Raw genomic sequence first — 13,687 nt, forward strand, 5'->3', positions numbered from 1 at the left:
ACATGTTGATAAAGAACGTCTCGTCCCTTTCAAGGGGTTCTGTTTATTCATTGTTGGAGGGCTTGTTGTGAAGACCATTAAAGTCCTTTGGATATCATTAAAATATAATGTTATAGTAGAGATAAGCAAAGTACAGTATTTGGAGCCAGTTAGGTTTACATTTAAGCCCCAATATTTGCCAGTAGTGTACATATGAAGGTAACATAATGTATGTATATAATGAAGGTAACATTAATATCTACCTTTAAATTTAGGGCACTCTGGAAAACATGTTTGATTTTTTGACAGGGCATGTGATGAACTACTTTTTTAATGATGCAGAAAATGAAAGAGGAACAGATAGAATCTATAAGAAAGATATATTAGTCAAGCTCTTTGAGGTTGCAAGGAAGAGACAAACCTGGTTACTTCCAGTTTTAGGGATTTGTTATAACAATATGCAAGAATGATTTATTATTAAAGGCCACTCCATCAACCATCTAGTTTCGGATGTACACTACAATTTATGAAAATTGGAAAATTTACTCAATGTTCCATTACCTGGCTGAAATAACCTATTTTCTCTTTGTAACCCTAACACAGTTGCCCAAAGGGAGATTTTGACTGGGTTGATAGACTGCTATCTCATATGGAGTAACTTATGGAGAGCTGGCCTCCTTCATACTCAGCCCATATACTGTTGCTTTCAAACAAAGAATGCCTAATTTTAGGGTAGCAGAGATGGTTTCAGTGAGATGTAGTGTCACAACTAAGTCATTGCAGCCAATGCCTGAGAGAGAACACTGAAACTAATGATAATCATTAGCAAGTGTAGGCAGCTATACAAGAATGGTATTAAGTATTGACTATAGTATTTTTTTTGACTATAGTATTTTGATGCTGTTGAAGTCCAATGCTTTTATTTCTCTCTATGAAACTATTTGACCTTAGAGTACAAACTAATATACATTTCCCCTTAGGGTACAATTTAGGAAACTGTAATTTAATGGGTAATATGTTATTTTTATCTGGTTTAAAGTAATATTCAAACTCCCTTTCCTAATCCCTAATTGGCTAAAGTATTACAAGACCAAATTACATAATCCTGAAGAAACAGTCATGGGAATATAAGTAATATCACAATGGATTGCTTCATTCTTCTAATTTATCCTGCATAATTTAGGTTTTCTTCATTTTACCCAAGAATACCTCTGGATTTATTATTCTACAGATAGGTGAAATATAATATTCCTAGATGATTTCTAAGCAGGATTTTGGAAACTCTGAAGGAGGAAGGAGCCATGGGAATCTTGTATTAGGGTCTATGTTGTTTGGCCATTGCAGGAATTATACTTTGTCGGCTAAGGCATATATTGTTTAGCAGAAAGCTGATTTAGATAACTTTTTTCATAATGGTTTTTGATATTTGGCAAGCATTTTGAGGTTTTATATGTATTACCTGGAGCTCATACAGTACAAAGAGGTAGCATACTCGAGGAGGGATTAATAATTTTTGGCTTATTTGATTAGTAATTTTTGGAAGAAGGGGCAAAATTAATGGAGCACGATTCCAGATTAGTGAAGAGAGGATGAAATGGTCCAGTGGTTCTGCCACCTTTGAAATCGAAATTAGGTGTGAGAATTCCTAAGAATGAGCTAGTTACTATAAAATCAGGTCATCCAGCTCCTCACTGGATTTTAACACTAGAAGTCTTGCATCCCAGGCCTCTAGTTTGCATGACCAACTTGTTGCAGTTTTCAAGAGACTGTCTTAGATTTACAACAGTCCCAGGGAAACCAGGCCTATTAGTTACCTCCTCATGAGAAATCTTAGGCCCAAATCACCCAGCTGCTCCCAAACTCCTAACTCACAAGAATAAATGTTGATTGATTTAAACTACTATGTTTTGAGGTAATTTCTACACAGCAACAAATAACTAATACAGTACCCATTTTACAGTTGAAGATATATAGAGTCAGACATTTTAATTTCAGAAAAAATTCCCTTGTACAGAGTTGCTTAGCCCAAGTATCTAGTATGAAAATATATTCAGTGTGATTGTGGACCACAATTACCAGTAAGTTATGTATGCCAAAGTGATATGAAATTGAAAAAATATGAACTATCAATAATTCAGGTTTCAGCAAAGGCCTGAGATTGAAAGAGAACCAAAAAAAACATTGGTCAGGTAAACATCAAAACCTTCTGATATCTTCAGAATTTACTATTGAGGAAGTTGAGTAATCAACAGAATTTTCAATAAATTAAGATCATTGCTCTCTCTAGGCCATCCATATTTTGAATAAATTGCTCCACTCAACACCTTAAGTCTCCCTTTAGACTACTCAGACAATGAACTGGGTTACATATATTTGCATTTAGTGCAATGAGGCTTTCAAAATAAGCCTCATTGTTCCTGTAAGTATTTTGAATTAACAATCAGACATGCACAAAACAGATGCAAATTTTAGCAGATAGTCTGTCTTAAGTAGCCCAAAAATGAAGGTTTTACTTGCAGCAATATCATTTATTGCATTCATTTCTTTTCTGTTATGTACAGAGTTACTGCCAAAAGCCTCCTAGCGTTCCAAGAAATGAGAAAAAAAATGCCTTTTAAAGTTGGGTTGTTAGAAAATTGATAGTTTAGCATTTCATATCCTACCTCTGTGAAACCCAGACTTGCATGAAAATTGCACTTGCTTTGGATAAGTGAAAACAAATCTTTGTTCACACTCAAGTCAGTTAGAAGATTTTAAAATTAATGACGTTTACTGTTTTTTAAAACATATTTTCAAGTAAATATAGTAACCTTAAGGTCAGATTAAATTGGACTTTGGATGTCAAATTGAAGACTTTGAGCTCTGCTTCAACTCCAGCAAATCCTCAGTCTTGCTATACCTCAGAATGACCTGGGAGCTTTAAAAGTACAGATTCCAGGACTCCAACGCAGATTGAATAGCCAGGGTAGGCATTAATTTTTTTTTTTTTTTGCTTTTATTTGTTTTTATAGTAACTTGATGACAGGGCAAAAGTGTTTTAGGAAGACACATTTCATTCCAGGTGAAATGTACAGGATGGACTGATGTGAAGATAGAGTGAGGTGAGACAAGCCTCTTGAGAGAGAGTGGAAGCAGGTATTTTAGATAAGGGGTTTTTGATATAGTTTTAGGCATAAAGGTGAGCGCCAAGATTAGAATAGTGGCAATGGTAAGGAAAAAGCTTGTTACTGATGTCAGACATTTCCACAGAAGACTGTTTCTCTTCGCTATTTTTGGTTTGGTCTTGTCCTGCTCTCATGTGCTCTTCCTTTAAAGGCCAGATAATGTTAAATTTACATCTGTATAGAATAAACCACCAGAAATTCAAACAGTTAGAAATGTCATCCTATCGGCCTGGATTCTGCCTTTCAGTAAAAGAAAAGCTTGGACTTCCCCTGAGGTTATATTTGATCCTCAAATCTTTCTGTTCCCACCAAAAGAGAGGTTAAGAAGAGAGAAATATCCTCAAAAACTGCTCTCTGCAAACAACTAGCACCTAAACAGAGAGAGGATGAGCAAGGTCAGGAGAGGAAAGTCTCAGATAAGAGCACCCATTTATGTACAAAATATTACACATCTGTCTAAGCATGTTGATATTGAGTAGCAACTTGCTATTATATGTGTTCAATCAGATATCCTTGACAGGTGCTCTTTGCACCCAGTCCAATCTTGAACATTCTTCCCAAAGACTGGGAATCTTTGGGAATTGGATTATGTCATAATAATTCTATTTATTATGTCTTATGTCAGCAACTACTGACATAAGACAAGATGGTGTACTATATAAACTTCTCTGTTCTATCCAATCAATCGCCCCAAAATCAATCTAGAAGATATTTAGAAAGGCAAAGAAATATATACATATTTTATCTCCCCAAAAGAAATATATATATGTCATCTCTCTAAAAGCAAATAGAAAGGTAGTTTACTGAAAACAATGATGTATTGTAAATCAAATTGTTTTTTGTTTTGTGTTGTTTTCCATAACACTAGCTGTTTAGTATTATTGGTATAGGACTCCCCTGCATTTGAATAACAAGCTACACTTTCATGGTGTGCTCAGAATAAACAACAGCATGTTTTTTCTGTACATCAACAGTATTACAACTGTTGATGTTCTGTACATCAACATCAACAGTATTCTAGCCTTTTTTTTCCCCAGCAGACATGCCTAGTCCAAACATGATAATTGGACTAGGCATGTCTGCTGGGGAAAAAAAAGGCTAGAATACTGCTCACCAGGAAGAGGGTCAAAACATCTCTTGTGGTTATGGGAGGAAAGATCATAAAATATTAACTTTAACATTTGCATCATTGTACACGGAGTTTTCTCACACATCTGTCCTGTGTTCTGAGAGTCACCACAACAATTATGTCTATGAATCAGCTGAAGTAAATATTAATAACAGTAAAAAACAATGACAATAGCAGCAGCAGCAGTGACAGGTTATTGAAAACCTATTCGGTGCCAGCTATCTTTGGAATTCACAAAGCTCTGTGAGAGCAGGGACTTTTATCTGATTACTGCTGTATTCTCAGTGCCTAGCACCATGCCTGGGACCACACTATGGGCTTGCTAGAAGTAGTGGTTGAATAAATAACCAACTACTATGTTCCAAGCATTATTTTTTTTAAATCAAAAAGTGAACAAGACAAATATCTGCCTTCATGGAGTGTATAGTCTAGCAGATTGTTTTCACATTGAATATATACACACGCATACACACACACACATACACATGTAACTGAGAAATATCATGTGAGGGGAAGGACTTTAAAATTTGTGCATTTAATTTTTTTTAAGTTTTTTTTTTGAGTTTTCGAAATTTTATTGGAGTATAGTTGATTTACAGTGTTGTATAAGTTTCAGGTGTACAGCAAAGTGATTCAGTTATACATATACATATATTCATTCTTTTTCAGATTCTTATATATGTTATCATGGAATATTGAGTAGAGTACTCTGTGCTATACAGTAGGTCCTTGTTGGTTATCTATCTTATATATAGTAGTGTGTGTATGTTCATCCCAAGCTCCTGATTTATCCCTCCCCTGCCCTTTTCCTTTTTGGTAACCATAAATGTCTTTTCAATATCTGTAAGTCAGTTTCTATTTTGTAAATATATTCATTTGTATCATTATTTTTATCATCTACAAATAAGTGATATCACATGACATTTGTCTGTCTGACTTACTTCACTTAATATGATAATCTCTAGGTCCATCCATGTTGCTGCAAATGGTATTATTTCATTCTTATTTATGGCTTAGTAATATTCCATTGTTTATATTACTACATCTTCTTTATCCATTCCTCTGTCCATGGACATTTAGGTTGCTTCCATGTCCTGGCTATTGTAAATAGTGCTACAGTGAACATTGGGGTGCATTATTTTTTGTATTATGGTTTTCTCTGGATGTATGCCCAGGAGTGGGATTGCTGCATCATATGGTAGTTCTACTTTTAGTTTTTTAAGGAACCTCCATACTGCTCCCTGTAGTGGGTGTACCAATTTACATTCCCACCAACATTGTAGGAGGGTTCCCTTTTCTCCACACCCTTTCCAGCATTTATTGTTTGTAGACTTTTTGATGATGGCCATTCTGACTGGTGTGAGATGATACCTCATTACAGTTTTGATTTGCATTTCTCTGATAATTAGTGACGTTGAACATCTTTTCATGTGCTCATTAGCCATCTGTTTGTCTTCATTGGAGAAATGTCTATTTAGGTCTTCCCCCCATTTTTTGATTGGGTTGTTTGTGTTTTTGACATACAGCTGCATGAGCTGTTTGTATATTTTGGAGATTAATCCCTTGTTGGTTGCTTCGTTTGCATGTATTTTCTCCCATTCTCTGGGTTGTTGTTTGTTTTGTGTATGGTTTCCTTTGCTGTGCAAAAGCCTTTAAGTTTAGTTAGGTCCCATTTGTTTATTTTTGTTTTACTTTTCATTTCTCTAGGAGGTGGATCAAAAAAGATCTTGCTGCGATTTATGTCAGAGTGTTCTGCCTATGTTTTCCTCTAAGAGTTTTATAGTATCTGGCCTTACATTTAGGTCTTTAATCCATTTTGAGTTTATTTTTGTGTATGGTGTTAGGGAGTGTTCTAATTTCATTCTTTTACATGTAGCTGTCCAGTTTTCCCAGCACCACTTATTGAAGAGACTGTCTTTTCTCCATTGTATATTCTTGCCTCCTTTGTCATAGATTAATTGACCATAAGTGCATGGGTTTATTTCTGGGCTTGCTATCCTTTTCCATTGAACTATATTAAAATTTGTTTATCATGCCTTTTTCCCCATTAGAATGTAAGTTCCATGTGGACTGGGACCTTGTCTGTCTCATTCACTATATCCCCTAATGCCTAGAACAGTATCCTGCATATGATACTCAATAAATAATTAAACTTTTGATCTTTCTACCTAAACTTGGTCTACATTCCCTGGGCATTTATTTACTTTGAAAAAGAGGGAGCTTACACTGAACCTAGAGTGCTTTAGTTGAAAGATATGAGTAAAAGTCACAGAGAAAGGACTGAAAGATAGGAAGGGGAAACCAATGAAGATTACTTCCTAAAAGCAACTGGAAATGTAAAAATTATAGACATGGATAACAGATTAGAGGTTTCCAGAGGTTAGGAGCAGGATGGGATGGAAAAAAAGTGAGTATAGCTATAACAGTGCAACTCAAGGATCCTTGTGGTAAGGGAACTGTTCTGTATCTTGATTGTGTCAATGTCAGTATGTATCCTGGTTGTGATACCGTACTATAGTTTTCCAAGATGTTACCATTGGGAGAAACTGATTAAATGATACATAGGGTCTCTCTGTATTATTTCTTACAATTTCATGTGAGTGTACAATTGTCTCCAAATAAAATGTTTAGTTTAAAAAGTCGCTGTAAATGTGTCAGAAATAATGCATAAAGAATATTTAGATATTTTAAATACAGACAGCCATTTTGCTCCCTCATGGAATGCTCACATCTAACTTTATTTTCAGTGGATTGATAGAGACATCTCAGAGGCCCAAGCCAGCAATTACTGACACAAGACAAAGTGGTGTGCTACATAAACGTATGTGTTTTACCCATCTCTGTTGCCATGAAAAATATTTCTAAAATCCAAAATGTCATGTTTTCAAGTTATTCTCAAAGCTGCTGACAGTTGTAGCTGTTTCTAACATTGATTCTCAGTCTGGAATGTATGCCGAATAACGCGAACATGGCTCTGGGATTTGGCGTGTAGGTCTGTTCACTCTTTTCAATGATTTTGGATGACATCCAAACAAACTCATAAATGTAATATTCAGAGCATAGTTCTTTTCTTTCCCAGCCTTATCCCAACATATAAATCACTTCCAGGGGTGTGTATTTGGATATCCCCCCTCTCATTTTAAACAAGGAGGCAAGAGTTAAAAAAAAAATGTCCTTCTGGATCAACTCTTACATGAAAATTCTGTGGAAAAGGAAGATCCATTTTTAAATAACAGCCTAGTATGTGAGTCTCCCAGTATGGTAGTCTCCAACTCCTTGGCAGCAACTTTTTGTGTTTGTTTGGTATCATAGGTCAACAGTATTTAAATGAAATATAAATATGCATCCAATCTTGTACCAATGTTGAGTCCAAATTGATCACTTTGAAATATTATGTAAAGGTTACAGACTAATTCCTCAAGCTTCTGGTTCTGCATGAGATCAACTCAACTAACAACATGACTATACACACAACATGGTCACTATAAATGGTGTGTGAAAAATGTTTGATTTTATGAAACTTTTGTGAAACTATCACTTTTGGTAAATATTTAAATCGAATCCTACTTTATGAGATTTTAAAGCTTCTATTTATAGATTGCCTCTAATGCTTTTAAAAAAGTTGTGTACTGATGATTGTTAAACTGCCTCAACCTCATTGAATCTAGAATTCTTTTTCTACTTGATACTTAACATAGCACATTTCATAATTTTATATACTGCTATAACACCTGAAATACAAATCATCCCCTTGGTAATTATGTGTTTTTCTTTGTATATAGTTGTCTGGTAACTGTTATTTCTTTATTTTTTTATACATCTTTATTGGAGTATAATTGCTTCACAATGCTGTGTTAGCTTTTGTTGTACGACAGAGTGAATCAGCCATATGCATACATATATCCCCATATCCCCTCTCTCTTGAGCCTCCCTCCCACCCTCCCTATCTCACGCCTCTAGGGATAACTGTTATTTCTTTAAAACCTAATTTTCCAAATATAAATCTATGTTCAATGTAAAGATATGTAACACATAACCAAAGAACAGAAGGCAGTCATAGATAATTTCATTAAAAAGGGAAAGCTATTTAGCTTTTTTATTATGTTACATACATTTATTTACATATGGTTTATGTATTTCACCATTTAATTTCATTTTTTACAGTGTGGTGATAGTTTCTTATATATGCATATGGGAAAGTTATGTATTTTTAATTAAATTAATTGGTTTAAATATTTTTTTTTTGCCTTTCACTTTCTAACTACATGAGTTTTGGATAATTCATGTAACCTCTCTGATCTTTATTTTCATATCTGTTAAATTAAGATGATAATACCATATACTTCTCCAAGTTATTGTGAAGATTAAATGAAATAATCCATGCAACATTTTCATGATACCTGGCTTTTAGTGAGTATTCAGTGAATATTAGCTGTTGTTGTTACTACCAGCACTAATTCCAGCACCATCACCACCAATACTACATACTTTTGTGTTCTGTAATTATTGTCTTTAAGTTTATTCCTTAAACTTAAACTTTAAATAAGCTTTTCTATAGGATATTAGGACTCTATATAAACATAATTTAATACATACAGATGTATTTCATTACCTTTATCATTCTTAAATAAATGTTTTATAAACAACAACTTTATGAACATCTTTGGGAGTAAAACTTATTTTAAACTATTTTTTCTATACTATATTTTTCTTTGAAAATAACCCACCACCAATTCCATCAAGTGGTAGTCCCAAGTATTTTAATTCAGTGCTGAGTTATATCAGTTATATAAATTTTTATTACCTGGCCTTGGAAATCTAGATTGTTTTTTATACAGGGTAGGTAATTCTACACTCCATCTATTAAAGTAAACAAATCCAATAGAACCCACTTAATTTATAAAGTGGTGATTACATACAATTATGAGCTTGATGTTTATTTTCATGCTTGCATGCACATGCACATCATCCTATATATCTATAGTGATCAATCTATGTATATCTACCTACCTGTCTACTGTATCTATAATAACAGAGGCATCTTCATGGTCATATAGGTAGGCCACTCCATAGAGTTACTGGCGGTAGGATTATATCTAGAATATTAAAGGAAAATCTTTAGTCTGTTAAAAACCTCACTGTCCCAAGCTGTTTTATGTTGTTCGAGGACATTTTGGAATTAGGCCACAGCTGGTAGCAGTGATGGAAAGAAACAATGAAAAGAGAAAATGATTGGTAATGCTGCTAATGAACTGATTTGACACAGTGCTTAGCACAGTGTTCATTATAAACTTGTAGATGACAGACATTTAGACAATTCTATGTGACAATATTAAGAAAGAAAGTAAAGCAGAGTCTGTAGCTGATACTGCAGAAGTCATCTACAGTATTGAAAAGGTCATTTATAATTTGCAAAACTACACATTACTTGATGAACTGAGTATACATAGGTAAGCTTGAGTAAGCTAGAAGGTTAATGATATGGCTAAAACTGTTACCAGAAGGAAACATATTTGACAAATGGTTTGTAGCATGTTAAAAAAAAATCTGAACTTTAAAATAATCAAGAAATTCCTAGTTTAAATGAGTTGTTTAATATTTATTATAGATACATAAAGAGACAAATGAGAATTATTTTTTAAGTGGTGAGGGAAGTTAATGAACTCTCTAAAGTATTGAAGTTACAAAATGTAAATAAGGTGAGACTTCTAGACATCTAGTTTTAGGAAGGAATAAAGAAAGGAATGGCTAATGCTATCAAAAACCATGCCAAAACATTATTCTTGTTTAAAAATAAAAATCCCTGCAAATTTTAGTGATATTAGAAGACTTATATAACTCTGTGCCACAATATATGGGGAAGAGCTGCCAAATACAGAAAACTCAGAGGATACCGAGAAATACACATAGGAAGAAAGTCTGCAGCTATGAATTTCAAAGTGGTATTGCTAAATTTGTCAATCTGTTGTTTAGAAAGGCAAGCATGGGCTTTTACAGAGTTCTTCCCCATATTCCTTGCATTCCATTAGGCATTAAAGCAAGGCAGACTTGGGAGTTCCCTGGTGGCCTAGTGGTTAGGATTCTGGGCTTTCACTGCCATGGCCCGGGTTCAATCCCTGGTTGGGGAACTGAGGGAACTGAGATGCCGCAAGCCATGCAGCATGGCCAAAACAAACAAACAAAAACTAGGAGGCTTATTGAAGTATTAAACAGGAAGTAGTCTATGGCTGGTTAGGGAGAAGTAAATATTTAAATAACTCACACACAACTCTGTATCATAAGTAAAAAATACTAGCCCTTCCTCCACATAAGCCCCTCTAAACTGCTGGTCCATAGATACTTGGTTTATTCAAACATAAGTAATTACTAATGAGGAACCAACAAAAGCACTACAAAAATATACCATGAAAAACTACAGGCATACCTTGGAGATACTGTGGGTTCACTTCCAGACCACCACAATAAAGCAAATATTGCAATAAAGCGAGTCACAGCAATTTTTTGGTTTCCCAGTGCATATAAAAGTTATGTTTACAATATACTGTAGTCTATTAAGTGTGCATGCCATTATATCTTTAAAAAATGTACATCCCTTAATTTAAAAAAATACTTTATTGCTAAAAAATGCTCACCATCTTCTGAGCCTTCAGGTAGTCTTAATCTTTTTGCTGGAAGAGTGTCTTCCCTTGATGTTGATGGCTACTGACTGATCAAGGTGGTGGTTGCTGGAGGTTGGGGTGGCTGGGTCAATTTCTTGAAATAAGAGAACAGTGAAGTTTGCCTCACTGATTGTCTCTTCCTTTCACAAACGATTTCTCTGCAGCACATAATGCTGTTTAATAGCATTTTACCCACAGTAGAACGTCTTTCAAAATTGGAGTCAGTCCTCTCAAACACTGCCACTGCTTTATCAACTAAATTTATGTAACATTCTAAATCCTTTGTCATCATCTCAAGTCTTCACAACATCTTCACCAGGAGTAGACAACATCTCAAGAAAACACTTTCTTTGCTCATCCATAAGAAGCAACTCCTCAGCCATTCAAGTTTTATCATGAGATTGCAGCAATTAATTAATATCTTCAGGCCCCACTTCTAATTCTAGTTCTCTTGTTATTTCCACGCCATCTGCAGTTACTTCCTCTGCTGAAGTTTTGAACCCCTCAAAGTCATCCATGAGGGCTGGAATCAACTTCTTCCAAACTTCTGTTAATGTTGATATTTTGACCTCTTCCTGTGAATCACAAATGTTCCAAATGGCATCTAGAATGGTGAATCCTTTCCAGAAGGTTTTCAATTTACTTTGCCCAGATCCATGAGAGGAATCCCGATCTATGGCAGCTATAGCCTTATGAAATGTATTTCTTAAATAATAAGACTTGAAAATCAAAATGACTTCTTCATCCATAGGCTGCAGAATGGATGTTGTATTAGCAGGCATGTAAAGAACATTAATCTCTTCGTCCACCTCCATCAGAGATCTTGGGTGACCAGGTGCATTATCAATGAGCAGTAATATTTTGAAAGAACTCTTTTTTTTTAGCAGTAGATCTCAACAGTGGGCTTAAAATATTTAGTAAACCATGTTGTAAATGGATGTGCTGTCATCCAGACTTTGTTTATGCTCTATTTATAAATCACAGGCAGAGTAGATTTAGAATAATTATTAAGGGCCCTAGGATTCAGAATGGTAAATGAGCATTGGCTTCAACTTAAAGTCACCAGCTCCACTGGCCCCTAACAATGGAGTCAGCCTATCCTTTGAAGCTTTGAAGCCAGGCATTGACTTCTCTCTGGCTATGAAAATCCTAGATGGCATCTTCTTCCAGTAGAAGGCTGTTTCGTCTCCATTGAAAAGCTGTTGTTTAGTGTAGCCACCTTCATTATTTATCTTAACTAGTTCTTCTGGATAACTTGCTGCAGCTTCTACATCAGCACTTGCTGCTTCATTATGTACTTTTATGTGATGGAGATGGCTTCTTAAACTTCATGAACCAATCTCTGCTAACTTCAGACTTTTCTTCTGCAGCTTCCTCACCTCTTTCAGCCTTGATAGAATTGAAGTGAGTTAGGGCCTTGCTCTGGATTAGATTTGGACCTAAGGGAATGTCGTGGCTGGTTTGATCTTCTATCCAGACCAGTGAAACTTTCTCCATATCAGCAATAAGGCTGTTTTGCTTTCTTATCACTCATATGTTCATTGGAGTAACACTTTTAATTTCCTTCATGAACTTTTCCTTTGCATTCATCCCTTAGCTAACTCTTTGGTGCAAGAGGCCTAGCTTTTGGCCTGTATCAGTTTTCAATATGCTTTCCTCGCTAAGAATAATCATTTTTAGCTTTTGACTTAAAGTGAGATACATGCAACGCTTCCTTTCACTTGGAAACTTAGAGGCCATTGTAGGATTATTAATTGGCCTAATTTCAATATTGTTGCATTTCAGGGAACAGGGAGGCTGGAGGAGAGGAAGAGGGATGGGGGAACTGCTAGTAGATGGAACAGTCAGAACACATATAACATTTATTTATTAAGTTTGCTATCTATTTGTATGGGTGTGGTTTGTGGTACCCCCCCCCCACACACACAATTACAATAGTAACGTCAGAGATCACTGATCACAGATCACCACAACAAATGTAATAATAATGAAAAAGTTTGAAATACTGTGAGAATTATGAAAATATGACCCAGAGACAGGAAGTGAGCCAATGCTGTTGGAAAAATGGTGACAGTACACTTGCTTGATTGTTCCACAGTCCTTCAACCTGTAAAAAAAAAAAAAAAAAAAAAAATCAATATCTGCAAAGTGCAAAACAGTGAGGCAGAGTAAAAGGAGGTATGCATGTATAATGAAAGGAACATGGAAAACAAGTGGTTAGTGAAGAATATTAACAAGAAAAATACTGTAGGTTAACAGATGACATAACTAAATATATTATTGTAATTCAGGTAGCTCAATAAAACAATCATAACTTTAATATAGGAGCTCATTTCACAATATATATGTATATCAAATTCTCACTTTGTATACCTTAAACTTATACAATGTTATATGTCAATTATATCTCAATAAAGCTGGAAAAAAATAAATAGGATTTCAAAGCAGTCATATAAGAAGTCAGAGAAGATGTTTTAAAACAACAGAAAGAGCTAAAACATGAGCCAGCTGAATTAAGAGAAAAAAGTGGAAGAGAGAAATAAAGCCATCTTAATTTTGAGATACCATAAAAGAAAATAACTGTTGAAAACACAGCAAGGAATGTGGAGATGAGGACTGAGAAATGGTAAAAGCTAGTAAGAGAGAGGTGGATATGAACAAAAAGTTTAAAAAAAGATTGATTAAAATAATAAATATGGAAGACAAGCAGAAGAATCAACTTACACATGATTGGTGTCACTAAAGAAGAGAAATAA

The sequence above is a fragment of the Physeter macrocephalus genome, chromosome 21, assembly GCF_002837175.3.
Source record: "Physeter macrocephalus isolate SW-GA chromosome 21, ASM283717v5, whole genome shotgun sequence".
NCBI classification, from domain to species: Eukaryota; Metazoa; Chordata; class Mammalia; order Artiodactyla; family Physeteridae; genus Physeter; species Physeter macrocephalus.